Source organism: Ovis canadensis, chromosome 11 (genome assembly GCF_042477335.2).
Source record: "Ovis canadensis isolate MfBH-ARS-UI-01 breed Bighorn chromosome 11, ARS-UI_OviCan_v2, whole genome shotgun sequence".
Classification (NCBI taxonomy): domain Eukaryota; kingdom Metazoa; phylum Chordata; class Mammalia; order Artiodactyla; family Bovidae; genus Ovis; species Ovis canadensis.
The window spans coordinates 56,852,563-56,874,307 of NC_091255.1; the positions used below are offsets into that span (position 1 = coordinate 56,852,563).

Below are 21,745 nucleotides of genomic sequence, written 5' to 3' on the forward strand. Positions count from 1 at the left end.
TCCTTCTGAGAGCAATTTCTTCTGTCTTTTCTGCCTCTAGCAAAACTAGAATAAGGCATATAAAACAGAATCATACCTTCATAAGCAGAGCTCACACCCTAGGACACACAGGAGGTCCACAAGGAAAGAAGGGAGCCGGTGACAGGGAGGGCAGGTGGGGGTTCCTGACCAGTTAGAGGCTGCAAGAGGAGATTGCTGGACTTCAGGCTAGGAATGGTAAGCTGAGACCCAAGGGGCAGAGTCGAACAAGGCTGCAAGGCTCAGAGTCTCAGTTCTCTTTCTACTTCAGGGCCCCCTTTCTGGCTGCAGACCAAGAATCACCAGACCCAACAGAAAAGCCCGTGAGAGGGAAAAGATTAACTTAGAAGGCATTAGGATAAAAACAGAAGGAAGAAAAGGTGGTATAAAAGAGATGAACCCAAGAAAAGAGAAGCCCCGTGAGAATTCAGGGGGTTGAGGGGAGAGACTGGGGCACTGATTAAAAGACACTGACTAAGGAAAACCAAGGAGAAGATATCTTGGTATAAGACACCTGGTTCAGAGGACAAATTTATCCAGTGCTCTCCCACAAAGGACATCTTAAGGATTTGAGGAGGGCAAAGAGGCCAGCAGTAAGGAAAGAGAATCTCAGGGGTCCAGGCTAGCCTGGCATGACTGGTGAGAAGAAGCCAGGCTTGCACGCACAGACTCCCAGCTGCTGGGACCCTGGAGCCTTTGTTCCAGGTTCTCCCTCTACTCTGAATCGGTCCCTCCTTTCTAAAAACCTGGCTTCAGAGCTTTTTAGACGAAACATAAAGAAACTTTAGAGCTGGAGTTCTTCCTTAACCTGATAAACAACACCACCCAGGCCTACCACCACCATCACTGCCACTGCAGCCAAACGCACACGCACAAATGCCCACAAGATTTCACATTCAACTTGTGAGAAGACAAAGACTTCTCCCTTCCCCAGCCCAAAGTTAAAAACCCTGGCTGAAAGAACTCAGTGCACTGTTTTTAGTAAGGGGGGGTGGTAGTGTCTTGATCCACACCCCTCTGGTTGGTGGGTGCATGCTCTGTAGGCCGTCCGAGAAGGCTGAGGTTCTGCTCTAGGAAGACAACACTGGTCTAGCACCTCCCAAAGCGTCACCAGGACTTTTTACTCCTGGAACCAAGACCTTACTGGGAAAACAGCTGGTTACTTTCTACACACTCCACAAATAGGCCCCAAATAGAAAAACAAATGAAAATTCCAAAACATACTTTAGTTAAAAAAGAAAAATAGAAAAACTGGCACGTTGGCTTATAAACTACTAACCTGGGAAAAAAGAATCTAACCAGTGGCTCAGCTGGTAAAGAATCCACCTGCAATGCAGGAGACCTGGGTTCAATCCCTGGGTTGGGAGGATCCTCTGGAGAATGGAAAGGCTATCCACTCCAGTATTCTGGCCTGGAGAATTCCATGGACTGTATAGTCCATGGGGTCACAAAGAGTCAGGCAGGACTGAGTGACTTTCACTTTCAACCACTTTATAATTAAGAATTTATCAGGTTTAATTGCTGTTCAAATACCGGCTTTAAGATTTTTGAAATGCCATCTTTAAACAAAGAATGGCAAAGTGGGTAAGGACTTCCTTTAGGAGATATACAGCAGACTGACACTCACTGAGAGAGTCCAGGCCTCCCAGTGACAGTCCCCAAGCACAGCCTCTGTCTTCTGAGCGGCGTCATCTGCTGAATGCTCAAGGGATCCTTGGAGTTAGCCCATACTAACTCAATATGGGGATAACCTATTTGACAAGCCCTTTCTCAAGCCTCAGAGAATCTGGCCTGAAATCATCACGGTGATTGGAGGAGGGGTTCTAAAGCCAGTCTCCAGGCTTCCCACTTGTCTGGCCGGACCACTCCCTTAGCAACAGCATCACACCACTGAGAGATACTGATGTGACGCCCACAACCACAGGCAGGAAAAGGGGCCGGCAGGGCTGAACCACATACCTGCCCCTGTCGCACTATTGCCAAAACAAGAAACCAAAAACCTCTCATTCATGCTTGAAGTACCAATTTGCTCACCTATAGAAAAGAACTCCTAAAACAGAAAAATGTGGCCAAAAAAATACTCCTTTCTTCCTGAGCTTGAGCACCCCTCTCACTCAACACTAACCAATTACCAGAGCTCACCTGCTCTGTGCTCACTCAGCGCAGCAGTGAGGGAGAGGCCAGGAGACCCCACTGCAACACTTGGGAGGAGCCCAGGGGAGGCAGGACAGCGTTTTTGGGAAGGGAAACTGAAGATAACAGGTCAACAACTCTGACAGATAACACAGAAAGATTAAAATTCTCATCAAGCCCCAGTAGAGGGAGGTTTCAGAAAACAGTTAGGTTGGCAGTTTCTGGAAGATTTCTTCTTAGCTGTGGGTCAAAAATGTATATACTTTAAACATGTCTTACATTTTAATCTGTGAGATTAACACTCTGGCATCATAAATTTACACAGTTGGAAGAACCTCTTGACCATCTGCCCCAGAAAACCCTGGGCCCTGTACTCGTTCCCTGTGCTGCCAAAAGTGACTCTTATCACCTAATTCAGAAACTCAAATTGTGCTTCTTTCCTTCTATGAGATTTTCGTACCACAAATCAGACCTCATGAAACAAAATTTCACTGCAGGCTATTAAGCCTCTGCCAACACCCCTCTCGATCACAGTCAAGCCTGAAGACAAAAGCTCAAATGACCAAATGAGTTTGGTTTCAGGCTCAGAGCATGATCAATAGTCATTTCTGTTGGGAGTTTTAGCCTTAAAAAAAAAATTAATGTTCCTGCTTTACTATAACCTACCCCATCAGGATCGAATACCACTCATCACCTCCCCACAGACATTAGCCTACCCTGGGAAATTAAAACAAAAGCAACTCCTTTCCCCTGGGCTTTCCACTACTCTTGACTTATTTTCCACTTCGATCTTGCCTGTGAACTTAGCCAAAGCCCACAGCTCCACCTTCCCTGAGGACGGCTCCCTTCAGACTTCCTAGCACAGGTACTAGGAGACCCCACTATTTCTGTCCTGAACCTGGGTGGGGGAACGGGAAACCCATCAGAGGCCACACAGACTAGTCACTGCCCTGGGCTAATGTTCCTGAGGTCACTTCTAACGGACATCTGGACGCTGAGGACACACAGATGGCCTCCCTTCCAGCTCAGGTGAGGAGCAGGTCCCTCAATTTGATCAAAGGAAGCAACAAAATGAGGTAGGAGATGCTCAGCCCAGTGACTGCAGGGTGGAGAGCAGGCACCGTGGAGCCGGCCTCCCCTACCCCGAGCTCTCTGCCTACTGCTGGCCGCAGCCACAGGCCCCCTTGCTGTCTGCATGGCTTCCCCCTGTCCTCACTGTCAACCAGGTTTTCCGCATTTGTACACACATACACACACACACACACACACACACACACACCCCTTTACCTGCTCTCAGAGGTAAAATGATCAGCAAGGTAGGGTTAGAATCTACCACATGGCCTACTCTGAATGGAATTCACCTTATACAAACATCTGCTTGGTCCACTACACCTGCCAGGAGGCATGTTTTAAAATCTGTCTATGAAAAAAAAAAAAATCACTGCCTCCTCAGTCTGGCAGGCAGAGTCCCACAGTGACATAACCTGGCCTCTGCTCTATCATCATTCAAACGCTCCCCGCCAGCCTTCCATGATCAGGGCACACAGTGAAGCTCGCAGAGGGTTTCCTTTTAGAGCCAGGTGTACCCACACTACCTGGCTCTATTCTAATCCTCCCTCCCACCCGATCATAGTTACCCGGCTGAGCTATTCAGGCTTCCAGGGCATGGAGGCATCACCTGTTCACCCTCCACCAGTGGCGTTCTCAACCAGCTGATGCCAGTTCCCACGTGGGAGCTCCTGGGCACCACTTCTGGACCCACACTGCTTCCCAGTCACACAGGCCTCTATAGTCTCTGGTTCTGCCATTTTCCTGGACACTTTTCTGTCCCCTTAATATTCAGCTTAAAGCCTTCTTAACCAGACTTGCAAGACTCCCGGAAGACATATCACTCTGGTCTTCATGAAATACCTCCTCTCTGGTTATTGGAGGCTCTGGTTCAGGGAACCAGTCCCTTCCTTCCAAAAATAAAAACAAAAACACACATTACCTACGAAACCAGCTAGTGACATCCCATCAAACTGAGAAAACATCCCAGTTCTCTTTCAGAATCACAAAAGTTATAGAAGAAATATAACCACCATCTCTGCCAAGTCCTTCCATTTCCCAGCTAGAAATTCATAGTTTCTGGTGAAGATCCAGGTTTCCCCTATGAGTCTCTCCAACATGACAAGAGCATCTGATGAGCACCCGCAGGCTCCTCCCCTCAGCTAGAAGTGGCCCAGGAAGGGGGCGTCTCCTCACCGGCAGGGGCAGGACTGAACGCAGCTGCCTCTGTTCCTCCCAGTGGCTGCAAGTCTCTTCCGGACCAGGCACAACTAGAATCCCCTCCCACTGCTGCCGAGAGTGTTTCCCAGGTGGCTCAGCAATAAAGAATCTGCCTGCCAATGCAGGAGACGCAGGTTCGATCCCCAGGTCAGGAAGACCCCCTGGAAGAGGAAATGGCAACCTATCCAACCGACTCCAGTATCCTTGCCTGGGAAATCTCACAGAGGAGCCCGGCGGGCTACATACAGTCCATGGGGTCGCAGAGTCAGAGGTGACTGAGGACCACACTGTCAAGAACTCTTTCTAGGACCCACCTGGCATGACTTTGGAGTAGCACCACCACCTGTGGGGCACAGCCCAGGGGTGCCGATGGGAGTAAGAGCCATGGTGGAAAGCGAGGAAAGAGAGACAAAGATGAACAGGGCAGAATTCCGACTCCAGAAAGACAGGGGGATTACCACATCCCCGTCTGTGGGTTGTGTATGGAAGACTCCAACCAGTTCTTAAATCGGAGCCCAGTGCAACTAAGCATATACTCAGTGAGAGTGATGCCTCCCGAGGGCAGGGATAGGAAGTCAGACAGGGGGGCCACCCCTAACTTGTCAGGCAAATGCTTTTCAAGTACAGGTCAAGACATGTTTCTCCTGTAAGGCAACGCTAAACCCACCAGACAGCTCCAACCACAGATTCCCATGGACTATCCCTCCAACCTCAGCCCCCAGCCTGGCCACTTCCCTTCTCAGGTTATCCTGCTCTAAAAACCATTCAACCCTTCCAATAAATCCAAGTGTTAGAGAGCATTCTCGCATGTTCCTAATGTGCCTGCATTCATTCACTCACTCATTCACTCACCCAGCAAACATTTAAGAAGCTCATGGAGCGGGTCAGATGCTGAGCGAGGCACTGGTATATAATCGCGAGCACAATGGATGAGGTCCCTGCCCTCCCAGAAGAAGTGGGAAAGCAGATGTCTCCTAAAGAATACGTCACAACAACAGCGAGAGGTGGTGTAAAGAACAAGAGAGAAAAAGGGACCGAGGTGAGGAGGCGGAGCTGCTTCCTGAAGAGGGAGATGCCCGGTGGGTCAGTTCCTGAAAGGCTGAGCTCCCTTCCAGCTGGGAACAGAAGGGTCACGGACTGTAATTAACTGAGACGGGAGGCCTGGGGCCAGGCCGCAGCAGAGGCAGGCAGGGGGCGCTGAATCACACAGGACTTTCAGACCAGGTTCAGAGTGTGGCTCTTATCCTGGGAGCAACAAGAAGCCTTCCTAGGATTGGGAACAAGGATGTGGTGTGATCACATTAGGAATTTTTAAGAGAAAGAGACCACTCCGGCTGCCGAGGGGTGAAGAGATTAGAGCGGAGGGAAAGTGGCTGTGGGAAGAACAGGGGGGTGGCCGCTGCCGCCTTCAGAACCAAGAGAGTTGTTTGGACTAGAGTGGTGGCAGTGAAGCTGAAGAGAAAGAGAACCATTCAAGAGATATTTAAGAGATGCAAATAACAGCACCTGGTAATGGACGAGATAAGAGCCAGCTTGCATTTGTAGTGAAGAGAAATGTCAATTACCTCCGGCAGCAAATACTGGCTGTACACACTCTGCAGCTCACTGGTATTACACTTACTTCCTTTGGCACCTATTTTTCAGAATTTCTAGACAAATTTAAAGCTCTTCTCCTTACTTGCTCTTACATCCATTCTTAAAAGCTGTCATCCATTTTTGAAACATATTTATTGAGCATGTACTATGTGCTGGGGAGGAAAAAGGTGACTAAGAGAGCCCAGGCCCTTGGCATGTCTCCTCTGAACCTCTAAACCCCCCTGCAGTGAATGCAGCTACCAAGAGTAAGGTCACTCGACCACCTGAAACCTTCATATGAGCCACTCAACAGATTCCCGTCTACCTCTTAGAAAGCTTCTGTGATGCAAGAGCAGCACAAGCGCTTTGCACTGGAGAGAGTCACTCCTTCTTCCATAAGATCTGAACCCTGGAAGACACCCCGCATCAAATCTAACCTCTCAGGTTACTGAGCTGCCAAAACCGTGCTCTCAGAGGAAGACCATGAACCCCAAGAGGTAATTCTTCCTTCTACATAATCAAACTCCTTTTCTCTAAAATATACTGAGTTCGGGACCTACACAAGTATTGTGCTCTCTCTCAAATTAGTTTCTGCAGGATTTTTCCTATCACAGAGATTGAACAGTGTAGCTCCAGGGTTTACGACACCATCAATGTGGCCACATAGAGCTATTTACCTGAAAATTAAGATTAAAACATCGGTTTCTCAGTTGCATTAGCCACCTCACAAGTGTTTGATAATCAAGGCAGCTAGAGGCCACCATATCAGATGGAGCACATTCTCAACACTGCAGAAGGGTCTGTCGGAAAGAGTTCCACAGAGGTGCTGCTACGAGGTTCTCTGCAGGTTTGAACTCTCCTTAAAACACACACAAAAGTTTAACGGACAGAGACTTTCAATATATAGCTGTGTCCTCCTTGATCTTATAAGTGAATGCCACAATCTGGAGAAGGCGATGGCACCCCACTCCAGTACTCTTGCCTGGAAAATCCCACGGACGGAGGAGCCTGGTAGGCTGCAGTCCATGGGGTCACTAAACGTCGGACACGACTGAGTGACTTCACTTTCACTTTTCACTTTCATGCGTTGGAGAAGGAAATGGCAACCCACTCCAGTGTTCTTGCCTGGAGAATCCCAGGGATGGCGGAGCCTGGTGGGCTGCTGTCTATGGGGTCGCACAGAGTCGGACACGACTGAATCAACTTAGCAGCAGCAGCAGCTATAATCTGGACTTAATATACACCAAAAAAATAGTGCTTTTTAGTTAGTCTCATAGTTAGGCGTTGGTGTATATTTTATTTGCCAGGGATGTTGAAAATAACCATGTGATTCCTTGTGAGGAAGAAAGGGACCGAGATTTCACAAGCCACTGTGAAGACTGTCTTATGCTTTTCATGTGTGCGTGTGGTGTATGTGACTGTGTGTGTGTGTGTGTGTGTGCACGTGCGCGCACGCTCAGTTGTGTCCAACTGTTACCCCCGTGGGCTGTAACCTGCCCAGGCTCCTTTGTCCATGGAATTTTCCAGACAAGAATATTGGAATGGGTTGCCAATTCCTTCTTCAGGGGATCTTCCTGACCCAGGGATTGAACCCGTGTCTCTTGTGTCTCCTGCACTGGCAGGCAGATTCTTTACCACTGTACTACCTGGGAAGCTTCTTTCATATATATCTTATATATTGCTCAATGCAGTTGATATTCTCAGTAAATACACAGATTATTTGGCCATCTAATTTTGTGCCTACTTTTCATAAGCAAGTCTATAAGGGGCTTGCAAGAAATGTTCTTGGCCCCTCCTCACCACAGCCACACCGGCCACAAGCCACTCCCTCCCTTGAGGCGCCTTCCCAGCTCTGGCTCCCTCCCTTTATTCTTTCTCAGGGCCTGTTTTTTCCCCCCTCAGAGGAAGGAGACTTCCAGCTTCTCACAATTTAATGTATACGACACACATGTCAGTTGCCTTGTTTACTGTCTAGACTACATAATGTGCTGTGTGCCAGCAGGGAACACATCTGTTTCGCTCCCCATTGGATTTCTTTCCAGTGCTAAGCACAATGCTTGGCTCCAGCAGACACTCAGAGAGATACTTGTTTAATGAATGATGATCGCTGTTCAGTCAGTCCTTTCAGTGGTAAGATTTTTTAATTTTGTATTTCCAGCCCCAAATGATACATACATCTTGAGGAACACTGCTTAAAAGACAACGTAGAGTGTAAGAAAGGACTTAAAATTGAGAAAGAGAACAGGCCAGCTTATGTCAGCTTTAAATAACAAACGTGAAATGAAACTTATGAAATGCATATTGGGATTCTCAAAGGTTATTTGCAGGAATAATCCTGCAAGGATTGGGGTGGGGCGGGGGGGTTTAAATCTCAAAACCTAAACAAGTTGAAGAGGGCTCCTATTGCCCTGTCCTGGTCTCAACTGTTAGGATAAGCCCGGGAGAGGCTCAGTGTGTCCAATCATCTCTTTAGGGGAAGCCGTTAGAACCAATCTTCTGGGCTAACCCAACAAAGGTCCCTAGGTTGTTTCAAAGCCCACCCGTCAGCCACTCCAGCAGCTTCTGCACAGAAAGGCCAGATTCTTCTCTCAACAGTCCTATCTATGCTCACAGGGCCTGGCCTGTGGCTTTTGTTCACCAAAGAAAAACCAAAGAGGACTTAAGTCTTCTGCAGCTCCCATGGGGTTCGTCCTTAAATTTAACAAAGTTCTCCCAACACACAGCAGATGTTTTAAAGGAGAACTCAGAATATAAACTGGGGTCAGTACACAGTAAGAGGCTGGGAATGTATGACCCCATAGCAAATGGAAATCTCACTTTTTGAACTGAGAAAACGTCCAGGGCACATGGCTTAGAAGATTTCAAAATGAGGCAGGGTCCACCCGATACAACCACAGAACTCACGATGGGGAGCAACATAAGCCTGAGCTCTAGTCCCAGCCGTAAGCCCTTGTCCTCGCTGCATGATCTTGAACACGTTACTTAACTCTGAACTTCGGCTTTCTCACCTTAGAAAAAGATTGACACTAGGGTCTACTATTCGTAAGGGTTTCCCAGATGGCACACAGGTAAAGAATCTGCCTGCCAGTGGAGACGAATGAGACTGGGGTTTGATCCCTGGGTCAGGAAGACCCCCTGCAGTAGGGAAATGGCAACTCATTCCAGTATTCTTGCCTAGGAAATTCCATGGACAGAGAAGCCTGGGGGGCCACGGTCCATAGGGTCACAAAGAGTCAGACACGACTGCGCATAAGCATTCACAGGGTGATGTGAGGCTGAGGAGTGGGGACCGTGCCTGGCACACAGCAGTTCTCCATGAATGACAGTTACTCTTATTGTTTCATCACCTGCCCATGTTTCTCATTACAAAAGTACTAGCACAAACAGCCACCTGAGACTTCAGGAGTCCTTTCCCTTCAAACAAATCCTGAAATTCATAAACTCACATAATCGACGACACTGTATTGGAGGGAGCGGGAGGAGGAGACTAGGAAATCAAGTCCTCACTTTGAAGAGAACTTCAAGGTCCAGAGTAGGGGAATGAAGTGCCCAAGACACACATAATAACTGGAGAACCCCCAGGATGGCCAGCGGGCCTCTTAATACCAACTGCAGTGCTCTATGCACCTCACTCAGAAACTCAGGGTTTCCGTACTTGCCTCCGAGCACCCCTCTGATGAATGGGGCTGCACAGACGCGTCACACGATGCAATTAAGCATCACAAGGAGCCTGGCCAGAGGCAACATGGAATCTTGCACAAAACCCTGAGGTGCTTTCAAATTCACACGTAATTAAGAGTATTCACATCAGCCCAGGTTTCCAAACTTCTCATAAGGATAGTTATTTTTAACTTGGGATTTGAAGTTGACAAAGAACTTAATGAACAGGCAGGGAGCTGTCTGTCCATGGCTGGTTAGCTCCTGAAGTTAATGCTTCTCACGGGGACAAGAGTCAGCCAAAGGACAGAGCTCCACACAAACTGGAAAATGTTCCTGCAGCCCACAGATTGTGGATTACTGCCTGGGCTCCGAGTGGCAAATCTTACAAGACGCTCCCTAGCTTTCTTCCAGAGCCACCTACCAGTTAACCTTACGTTCTGTCATTCGACAGCCTCACGTGTACATGTTCCTGGCTCACGTTGTAATCCTCACAACTACCAACAGAGAATGTACTAGTGTGGTTCATCTGGCCTAGGACCCCACTAGGACACCGTTATTTTATGTACGAAAAAAGGAAGTCCTGCCAACTACAACTGTCAGACCTCAAAGATTTAAAAGATATTTTGGCTTCCCTGGTGACTCAGACTGTGAAAGCATCTGCCTACAATGCAGGAGACCCGGGTTCGATCCCTGGGTCGGGAAGATCCCCTGGAGAAAGAAATGGCACCCCACTCCAGTACTCTTGCCTGGAAAATCCCATGGACGGAGGAGCCTGGTAGGCTACAGTCCATGGGGTCACAAAGAGTCAGACGCAACTGAGCAACTTCACTTTCACTCTCTTTTCTTTTCAGAAATGTTAAGATGAGACAAAGTGTATTGTCTTACGTTTGTGGAAATGTAAACACTGTTCCATTTTACAGATAAAGAAACTGAGGTATACAGAGAAAACAGTTTGCCCAAGGTCACAGAGCTAGTAAATAGAAGTACTGGGATATAGACCTGGTAAGTCTGGCCACCTTTTCATGGCAGTAAACTCAAATTTCCCAAGAGTCATGTGAATTACCCAAAAACATACCTGACAAAGAGGCAGGGCACAGGGCGCTAAGACCTGCCCCGCCATGAGCACATCAACTGTGGCAATTCTCTGAACCTGACCTTCCACACGTCCAAGAAGGCACTGTGCTAGACTAGGATAACCTGCCTGTCTTCTTCTGCGAAAGCAACTGGTATACTACGGAAAACATCCATCTGGAATCACAAAGTCCTAGACTGAAGTTCTTGTTCCAGGGAATTCCCTGGTGGCCCAGTGGTTAGGACTCTGCTTTCACTGCCGAGGGCCTAGGTTCAATCCTTGGTCAGAGAACTACGATCTTGTTCCACCAACTAAGCAGTTTATGCCCTGGGCAAGCTACTGAACTGCTCTCACTTTCCTCTCCTGTAAATTGAGACTCTGTGTGTGTGTGCCTGCGCACGCCTACCCGCTCAGTCACTCAGTCGTATCTCTTTGCGACCCCATGTACTGTCCTGCCACGCTCCTCTGTCCATGGAATTTTCTAGGTAATACTAGAGCGGGTTACCATGTTCTACTCCAGGGGATCTTCCCAACCCAGGGGTTGAACCTGCATCTCTCATCTCTCTGGCATTGGCAGGTGGATTCTTTACCACTGCACCACCTGGGAAGTCCAACATTGAGGCTACCAGCATCTGTCTCCCTTAGAGGGCTGCTCAAGGACAAAAGAGGATATATTGGGTTGGCCAAAACGTGCGTTCAAGTTTCTCCATAAGATGTTATGGGAAAAACCCGAATGAACTTTATGGCCAACCCAATATACACAGAGAAAGCAGCAATGGCAGAGCTGGAATTCAGCAAATGCTCTTTCTATACCAGCCACCTTTCGCTTTGGGACAGAATTAAAGAACAAACAATTTCTTGTGACCTCAGCAATTCCCCAGGGGGACACTCTGGTGAGAATCAGGATCAGATAGAAGAAAGCTGACCCTGAGGGCCACTCAGGCAAAGAAAATGAACTGGAAGCACCTGGAGGGCAGGGACAGCTGCCTGACTTTCAAACTTCTGAGTAAACTCACTGACAGAGGAAAAGGTTAAAAAGAACTTAACACCATCAAAGAGAGAAGGCAATGGCACCCCACTCCAGTACTCTTGCCTGGAAAATCCCATGGACGGAGAAGCCTGGTAGGCTGCAGTCCATGGGGTCACTAAGGGTCAGACACGACTGAGCGACTTCACTTTCACTTTTCACTTTCATGCATTGGAGAAGGAAATGGCAACCCACTCCAGTGTTCTTGCCTGGAGAATGCCAGGGACGGGGGAGCCTGGTGGGCTACCATTTGTGGGGTCGCACAGAGTCGGACACGACTGAATCAACTTAGCAGCAGCAGCAGCAACACCATCAAAAGACACTGATCAACAGATATGAGGATGAAGAGATACCAAATCTGACACAGAAAAGCAGTCTTGGAAGATCCAGTTTGATACCAAAAGTGACCTACAGAGGGATTTCCCCACTGTCCTGATTCATTCTTACGATAAGTAATATTCTGTGCATTTAACCTCTTTCTTTCTTCAAGAGCTTCAGAAAATCCTCATAAGTTATGAGCTTTGGGAGGGAAGGTGAGTCATATGGATGCAGAAACAAACTCCTGACCTGCCTTTTCTCTCCATCGTACCCAGAATGCCTCAAAGTTTCTGGCACATGGCCAACTCTCAACAAAAATTAGTTGAGTGAATATTTTTTGACTACTTGTCATTTCACTGGGACCAGAACTCCCAAACATCCTATACATTTATCTGACCTAAAAGACTAACAACAGTCTTTCCCACTTCTTTTCCAGACTCATCCCAAAACCATAATCTCTAATATGCAAACGATACACTCGGCAATGCTGTTTCTCCAATCCTCTCACGTGATGACTTTCTACTTGCTCTTCAAACCTCCAACAAGGCCTGGTCCCCTTAGTCCCACCAAAACCCCTGCACTCTCTCTTCCCCTTCCTCTGTCCAGCCCTTGGGCCACTAGGCAGTTGCCTCAATTACCACCATTATCTGAATCGGTTTGTTAATCTCCTTCCTCTCAGGCATAGCACCTTTCCTGGGGATAAAAGCAGGCAAGTCCAGTTCACCCACAGCTCTCCACCACCCGCAACCCTGAGGCCCATGTGAAAAAAAAGAAACCATATGGCAAAAATCCCACTCTACCCTCATCATCTCAGGAGGCTGTTTGTTTTACATAAAGTTTAGTTCAATCACCAACTTTTAGAAGAATCTGAAAGAATGCTGTAATGACTTAAGGGTTGGGTAAGAGCTAATAGGGCTTTCCTAGGGGCTCAATGGTAAAGCATCTGCCTGCCAATTCAGGAGGCTCAGGCAGTTTGATCCCTGAGTCAGGAAGATCACCTGGAGAAGGAAATAGCAACCCACTCCAGTATTCTTGCCTGGGAAACCCCATGGACAGAGAAGCCTAGCAGGCTACAGTCCACCGGGCCGCAAAGAGTAGAACCCGACTTAGTGACTAAACAAGAACAACCAGAGCTGACAAAAATGGCACTTTTGCTCTTTCAATACCTCCCTGGAGACCAGCTGCACTGTGTCACCCAGCTCTAAATCCACAAACCCAGACTTTCAGGAATTCCCTGGCAGTCCAGTGGTAAGGACTTTGTGTGCTCACTGCCTAGGGCCCTGGTTTGATCCCTGGTCCCAGAACTAAGATCTCATTAGCTGGGTGGTCAAAAAAAAACAAAAAAAAAAACAAAAAACTAAACTCTGCAAACACTCCCCATTCCAGAGTTCAAGGACCATTTGGGTCTCCGTTTTTCCTTATTGGCTTCCATATAAAAGTTACTCATTGTTTTCCTCCCAGCTTACATCAGGCTCCTGAAAGGACTCCTTTAAAGCCTTTGATGAAAACCATCAAAATGCGAAAGGCTGGTTCTTTTCAACGTCTGCGCAGAGCAGTCGAGGTGTCAGAACCTAGAACTTCAAACATGAATATGGCAGCACTCTTGCCTTCATGGAGCTCACGCTTTTCCTCCAAATAAAAAAGTATGCCCTCCATGGGCAGCGTCTCTTAAAGACGGTAGTGACAAAGTACTTCACGGCTTTGGAGGAAGAGCGAGGGTGGAGACAGGCTTTGCCCTTACATTAGATGCCCTGCAACCATAACAACCGATGGTTTCAGTAACCATCAACCCACCGAAGGGCTAAGTTTTCCAAAAGGCATTTTCAAGAGGGCAAAACTCCCCTGCACCGACTCCCGCGTCAGCCGAGCGTTCTGGGGAGCTGTTCAGCCCATCTCTGATCCCACCGATTCGTTCCGGCGCTCACCAGCAGCACAGCCTCCGCCGTCACACCCCGCGCTCCGGGCAGAGCACCTGGCGTTAGGCCTCAGCCCAATGTCACTTGTTAACCTTCCAAAACCCCCGGCGTTCGGAACGCCGTCGTCTCAAGTCTAAGGCACGCGAACCACCCACTTGCCACCCGCGATTTCCAAGAGCTGGCGAAAAACAACCCGAGGAGCTGAGAGCCTCTAAAAGATCCGCTTAAAAGTAACTGCGGTTCTCGACTTCCAGGCGTTTCGCGACGTGAGCGCCGGGGGAGACCAGAACCCGGGGCCCCATTCATAAAATCACAAGCTGTTTTCCCTCAGTTTGAGTGTGGACGGTGCTCCCCAACCCGGGCCGAGCCCGGAGCCCGTGGACGGCAGGCTGGGGGGCTGGCCGGCGGGCACCTCTGGCGGGGTCAAGCCCAGACCGCCCCACACCGCCCCCAGAGGAAAGAAGGGTGCGCCCGGGGGCCTCGCTGGTAGGCGTCCATGTCAACTTAACCTGGACCGTGACAGCGGGGCGGGGCCCTGGGGGACCGGACCCCCGCGCCCAGCCGCGCCAACGGCCGCCGGCCCCCGGACCCTGAGGAGCCGGAGCCGCCCCCAGCCCCGGCCTTCTCGGTGGGCGCTCCCTCCACCGCTCCGCCCGGCCCTGGGAGCGCTCACCCTGGATCCACTGGCTGCCTCATTGTACTGCGCCGGCGCCCGTGCTTCACGGCCGCCGCAGACCCCGCTCCGTTTCGGGCTCGGGCCGCTGTCCTGCCGCCCGCCCGCCCCCGGGGCACCGGCCACCCCGCCCCGCCGGCGGACCCGCCCCGCGCCCGCGGCCGCCGCCGCCAACCAGAGGGCGGCGGGGGCGGAGCCGGCCTCGCGCCAGGCCCGGCCAATCCAGCCCCTACCAGCGCGCCGAGAGCGGCCGCGGAAATGGGTGTGCGATTGGTCGGGTCTGTTAAAGAAGCCGCCGCCCACGGGGCTGGGGAGAGGGGCGGCAGCCGGGTTACCTAGGAGAGCCTGGGTTGGAAGGGATGAGACCTTCTGTTCTCTCTCTAGTCCGGCAGCTTCGCTCTTCCCAGCACTTTGCATTTGTTAATTTCCGCTTCCTGAAGTCTAGCAACAAGTGGGGGACAGAACCTGCCTCTGTCAGAAAGAGAAACTGAGGTCCCGAGGGTCTCCTCGCTTGGCACAATGACTGGAATTTGAGTTTCATAGGGCCGTCCGACACAAGTGTTCCCGTCCAGTCCCAGAAATTGGCGTAAAAATTATCCAGCTTCACCCTGGAGAATTTTGTAAAACATTTAACACACATTCCGTGTGTCTGAAATGCGCCTGGGGAAAATATGTATTTTTCAGCGCCCGTCCCCCGAGGTGATTCTGATGTGGGTAGTGTTGGTACAAAAGCCACATACAGGCAGTCACGTATTATTTCAAGTCCCTCGTGGCAATGAAGTTCAAGTGCAATTGCCATAAATAAAGATAAGCTATTCTTTATCCCCAAAACCAGTAATATGGTTGGGAGATTTGCTAGTTTGGGTGAGAAACTCAGGACAGTTCCCCGAGTGGCTCATGCCAAGAACTGAGTCTGAAGGGCACCAGGCTGGGCTGAAGCAACAAGGCAGTCTTGTTCTCTAACTCTCTAGACAATGCTTAAATACTTAAATGGCAAAACACACCCTTCCTTGTTGCCATTACCAGGCCCAGTCATAACCCCAGGAAGGTGCCTGGGTTCCAATGCCATCCAGCCCTGCCCATTCTCCGAAACACATGCCTCTCCTCCTCCCGGGGTCCCGGACATCCATCTGACACAGAAGCCCCTGCCTGAAAGTGAGCCTCTTCTGCCTAGACCCCTTCTAAGAGAAGCAAACTGCCTCCAAAGAACAACCGTATAGCTGGTGGTGGTGGTCATGGTGTTCTGGCTAGTTGTTTGTTTTGGTTTTTGCTGTGATTTCTGTGGGTGTTGTGTTTGCCAGGAACAGCTCGACACACACATTCATCAGCCTCATCAAGATTAAGTCTCTGGGTTGCAGACATCACTGCCTGGGAACACTATTTGCTTCCCTTGGCCCTTGCAAAGGAAAAGGAATTCTTGTTTTAAATACAGAGGGTTCCAGCCTTGGGTATCTGGAACTGTGCAACAAAGGCAGTTAGCACTAGAGAAACAGCCCGAAGTTCATCTTGGCCACACCTTAAAACCTCCACCATTTGGTGAGGGTGGAGTGGGCAGTGAAGGTGAGGGGGCCTGGAGCTGCACCACTGCAAGGGTCCTGGGGAAGCTGGCATGGTGTATCTCAGAGTGCCTGCCTCCACCTTCCTTGCCCAGGCAAAACCCTACATAAATATTAGGTTAATTTATATAGTGTCAACCTGACCTCAAGCTGGAGGCCCATAAGATCCAGCATGAACACGAAGAAGGAGCCCTTCCTTTTGAAAAGTGAGGAATTTGGATGCTTTGAAAAATAAACAAATGTATAATAATGTAATAATATTAACACTTTCTTCTACCTTTAAAAGATTACTCTGGGCCAACACTATGTCAAGATCTTTATACCCATTAATTCATTTGAAACCTTATAAGAACCCTGTGTGGTAGGTGTGGTTGTTATTTTCTCCATTTTACAGATGCAGAAACAGAAGCTCACAGAAGATTGGGAATGTGTCCAAGGTCACAAGACTAGCTTAAGAAAGAGCCAGCCTTCATGGCCTCCTAACTGCCTGCTCCAGTGCCTGCCAAAGTGCCCTTCCTTCTTGCCAGAAACAGGACAGCTAACTTCAAAAGGCAAAAGAAGCAAACATCACTGCACTTCTCCAAAAGACAGTGTATTGAATATAGCAGCACTGCCTTGGCGTTTCAGTTCCATTGCTCTTATGTACCATCTGTTTGACCTTGAACAAGACATATCATTAAATCCCTGTGAGCCTCTGACTGCTAATCTATAAAAGGGGATGATGATAACAAATTCTGCCTGCTTGGACTGGCAAGAAAACCAAATCAGTAAATAATATATATGAATATACTTGTACTTTGAGCTTACAAATGAAAAGAGTGATGTTAGACCTTAGTATCTGTGACTCAGTAAAGTGACCAATGACAAAGGCCAGGGATTGTGATGCTAAATTCAAATATCAAACAAGATTCCTTACTTTGTCCCCCAAGTATCTATAGGAACAGTTTAGTACAAAGTGAACTAAATTTTTCCTACCTACAGAAGAGATAGAAGTCACAGAAATTCAAATCTAAGTTATCCCTCTGGCATCTGCCTCCCTTCACCCCTGCCCCCCAACCATCACCCAAGTCTCTCTTACAACCCAGGCTTCAGTTTAAGCCTACAGATTCCAGTATACTTGAATCATTCCCAATTGTGACATTTCAAGACAATCCTGATTTTCTTATGAAACTTAAAAAAAAATGCTCTAAGATTTTTACTGCAATTTTTTGACACTGCACTTCTGTCTTGGCAGGAGAAACGGTTATGAAGTACACAAAAACAAAAAAGTTGATCCACTTATACATGGAAAAAAAAGGTTAGGGACCCATTGTGCCGCAAGCTGCACCATTAATGAACAATTACTGAGAGCTCCGTAAGTACCAACTGGTGTGCTCAGCACTGGGGATGAAGACAGTACTTTTTGTTTTAAGTGCAAAAATGGTGGGCTTTTGGCACTAGATCTAGCAGAGAAAGACTAATATATTGATAGACCATTATTGGCCTCCACAGAATTAAGCCCAAGAGCTATGGAGGGACATTTATAACCCCTGGGGAACCCCAATAATGTTTCATTTTTTAAAAAAAACTTTTATTGTTGCTAGCTTATATATTTATTTTTGTGGCCATGCTGCAGGACAGGTGGAATCTGTTTCCCGACCAGATATTGAACCGGCACCCTCTTCATTCAGAGTGCAGAGTCTTGACCAGTGGACCACCAGGGAAGTCCTTGATAATGTTTTAAGGTTGACCAGATGAAGGCTATTGAGAAACCAGAAAGGTAATGAAAACCTAAGGAAGAGTGTTGTCTGCAGGGGTCAAGTGGGGAGAGATCTAAACGTATACCTTGGGATTTGGAAATTAGGTTACTGACTGTGCTCAGATGCTCAGTCACGTCTGTTTGTGACCCCATGGACTGTAGCCCTCCAGGCTCCTCTGTCCATGGGATTCTCCAGGCAAGAATACTGGAGTGGGTTCCCATTTCCTCCTCTAGGGGATCTTCCCGACCCAGGGATCGAAACTGCTTCTCCTGCACTGGCAGGTGGGTTCTTTACCACAAGTGCCACCATCCCAAGCCCAGGAACTACTGCTTCAGAAGGTTACTGAGGCCACTGACAAAAGCCGTGTGGGTGGGGCTAGAGATGCAGACTCTCGCTAGAGCTAGACTGAGAAGAGCCAAGAAGAGAGAATGAAGAGGCCAGGCAGGACAGGACCGATGGGACAGGGTCCCAGGAAGCCCACAGGGACAGGGAAGAAGCCCTTGGGGAGGAAGAGGGTCTGTTCTTCCACCTAAGCTGGATGTAGATAAGAATGGGTGTGGGTGCAGATTCATTCATAGACGGAGGGCAGGAAGTTGAGGAAATTCCTGCCTGCTGGTTTCTATTATTTTCACTCTAAAGTGAGAAACGAAGTCGTCTCTTGAGAGTGGGTGGGAGGTGGTAACCGGGCCTTGAGGAAAACAGTGAAGAACTGGAAAAGCCACCAAGAGGAATGAAAGAGGGAGCTGCCAGATTGAGAGGGGAAATTCCTGACAGCCCAGGGCCCATGCATTTGAGGCATTCCCCTTGTGGCTCAGCTGGTAAAGAATCCACCCACAATGCGGGAGACTTAGGTTTGATCCCTGGGTTGGGAAGATCCCCTGCAGAAGGGAAAGGCTACCCACTTCAGTGTTCTGGCCTGGAAAATTCCATGGACTGTAGAGTTCATGGGGTCGCAAAAAGTCAGACACAACTGAGTGACTTTCACCATGACAGGGGTTAGATGTCAGGGATGGTTACGTGGGGCTCGGCAGCTGGGTCCCGTGTGGAGAATCCAGAGTGAAGAATTTACAGGGTCAGGAGCAGGAGAAACTCCAAACAGTGCAAGGTATAGACAACAGATGGTCACAGTGATGGATCGTGGGTTCTAAGTTGGATGGAGATAGAAGGAAATCTGCGGCGGTGGAGGTAGGGGGCTGCTGTCAGACTGGAAGAAACATGTGGGGCAAGAGAGATGGGAAGAACCAGACATGGTGTCAGTTTGGAGTGGGATGGATTAGGTGAGATGTTCAGAGAAGAGCAATTCTGAGTGATGACAAGGTCAGGTCTGGCCACGGAGTTGGAGTTTCTAAACACACTCGACTCCTGGATTGTCCCTGGTTCCTTTTAGGGAATGATCTGTGGCTGTGTGGCCTCCAGTGCTTTCTGTTCACTCTGCACCACTCTCTGAGATGATGGAGGTGGGAGAGCATCCTTCTCTCTCATCTGGTTTTCCTTCTAAAATAAAAACCTGTTAATGAACAGAAGGACTCCCACCATCGTCATGGAGACAAGAGCATTTGCAGGAAGGGATGCCGGTGGGAAGTCTTCCGGGGCTTTAGAGGTGCCTCACCTGGTGGGTTGATGTACTTGTGAATAATTCCCAGTCATCAGGGAGTGGCAAACAGCCAGCTGATGTCGATTATATATTTGCTAATTAGCATGTGAGACACGAGGTTATTAAATATAAATGTCTCAAAGCTCTGTCATTCTAAGGGGAGGACCAGTAGGGGAATGGTGGCTTCTAATTGCCGTGGAACGGAGCTAGAGTGGACTTCTAGGGAGAAATCCTGACCCCTCCGTCCATTTCCCTGCTGACTCTCTGCCCACCCTCTGCTCCACGCAGAGAGCAAATCCATCACACAGCATTTACTCCCTCCCTTTCTTCTAACCCGCCATCCTCGAAGACTTCCAACGACTGGATCTTCTACTCCACTCCAGCACAGGAAATTCAATCTCTAGCTTGTACAGAAGCACCCTGGTGCACAATTTTAACTCCCAGAATGAAGGGTCAGCCCTGCAGCCAACAGGTGCTGGCCTCCACTTCTGTATCTCTTTTCCCCTTAAGTAGCAGAAGTGGGAGGACTCAGCTGGCTTTTGTGGGGTGGGGGATGCTCAGCTTGTAGTTTGTGGGATCTCGGTTCCCTGACCCAGGCCATGGCAGTGAAAGCCAAGAATCCAACCACTAGACCCCCAGTGAACTCCCCCAGCTGGCCTTTTAATGACACATGTGCGCGTGTGTTAAGTCGCTTCCGTCGTGTCCAACTCTTTGCGACCCTATGGACTGTAGCCCGCCAGGCTCCTCTATCCAGATTCTCCAGGCAAGAATACTGGAGTGGGTTGCCATGCCCTCCTCCAGGGGACTTTCCCGATGCAGGGATCGAACTGGTGTCTCTTATGTTTCCTGCATTGAAGGTGGGTTCCTACCCTAGCTCCCCCTGGGAACCCCTTAATGACGTACACATCCACCCACACATAGGGGAAGGTTGTTTTCATTTTGAAAACGTGGTTTACATACCCTGATATAGAGTAGCTAGAAGTCAGTCAGAAATATCCACTCCCAATCAGGTTAAACAAAATGAGAAGCAGTAGAACTGCTAGCCTCTGCCATGTCCATGTGGCTGCTCTGCTCAGCATCTGTGTGATTCAGAAGACAAGAATGGTCTATATTTGGGTAAGAGCTTAGGCAAAGGAAGTGTTTCAGTCTGTTTTGGACAAGGTTCCCCTAAAAGCAGAACTTGAGACAAAGCTCACATTGCTCAGGAGCACGAACCCAGGGAAGATACCCAGGGCTCAGGAACCAAAGCAAGGATGGGGGCAGAGGCATTTGATCATGCATTACTGGGGTGGCCACTGTCCGGGCTGCTTGATTACGATATACTAAGAAGCCCTGAGAGAAACATGTTAGGATGCACCTTCTAGGATAGGGGAGACCGGGGAGGCATTTATCCAATGGTTTCTGTCCCCATTGGCGAAGACCTATGCACAGGGATCTGAGCCCTGCTTCCAGGGAGTGCTGGCCTGGCATCGAGTGGGTGGGCATCAACAGAGATGCTCTGGGTATGATCCAGAGACAAAACACTTTCAGATTGTACCTGCTGGAATCTGGTAGGAGAAGACACAGAACTGGCCACTAGAGTGGTGGTGGAAGATCTCCAGTGGTACATAAGAGGTTTCCAATCCAAAGCCCAGTTTTTAAACAAGGTTTCCCTTGTGGCTCACTGATAAAGAATCCACCTTCCAGTGGAGGAGACACAGGTTCCATTCCTGGTCCAGGAAGATCCCAGATGCCATGGGACAACTGTTGCCCCTGTGTGATCTACAGTCTGCAACCAGACAAACTGCCTCAGTGAGAAGCCTGCATACTGAAGCTAGAGAGTAGCCCCTGAGCGCCAAAACTAGAGAAAAAAGCCTGCACAGCCATGAAGACCCAGCACAGCCAAAACCAATTTTTTTTTTTAAAGAGAAGAACATTCCACTGTTCCAAAAAAACTTGTCATCTGAAGTTAGGCTGGATGGACACAAGATTTCAAATGTCTTTTAATGTCATTATAACGTTCTCTTTAGGGAAGCAGCGTTAGGCTGGTGGCTTTGGGGTCATTTGGACTGGTTTCAGGGTTTGCATCTGTCATTTCTGAGCCATGTGACTTTGGAAAAGATATTGAACTTCCTTGAACTTCCTTGAATTGTTTCCTCATGTATAAGTTGGAGATATCCATACCATATGTTGTTTTAAAGGTTAAGAGTATGCATA

General features: G+C 48.8%; 1 protein-coding gene across 1 annotated transcript in view; it reads right to left on the reverse strand.

The window, feature by feature from the left end:
* The window catches only part of TEX2 (testis expressed 2), a 112,489-nt gene extending 97,676 nt beyond the window's left edge, over positions 1 to 14,813 (reverse strand). Inside the window, exon 1 of the mRNA XM_069541755.1 lies at positions 14,661 to 14,813. The gene's annotated coding sequence lies outside the window, so the exon portion shown is untranslated. The remainder of the gene's footprint in view (positions 1 to 14,660) is intronic.
* Positions 14,814 to 21,745: the final 6,932 nt, after the last annotated feature.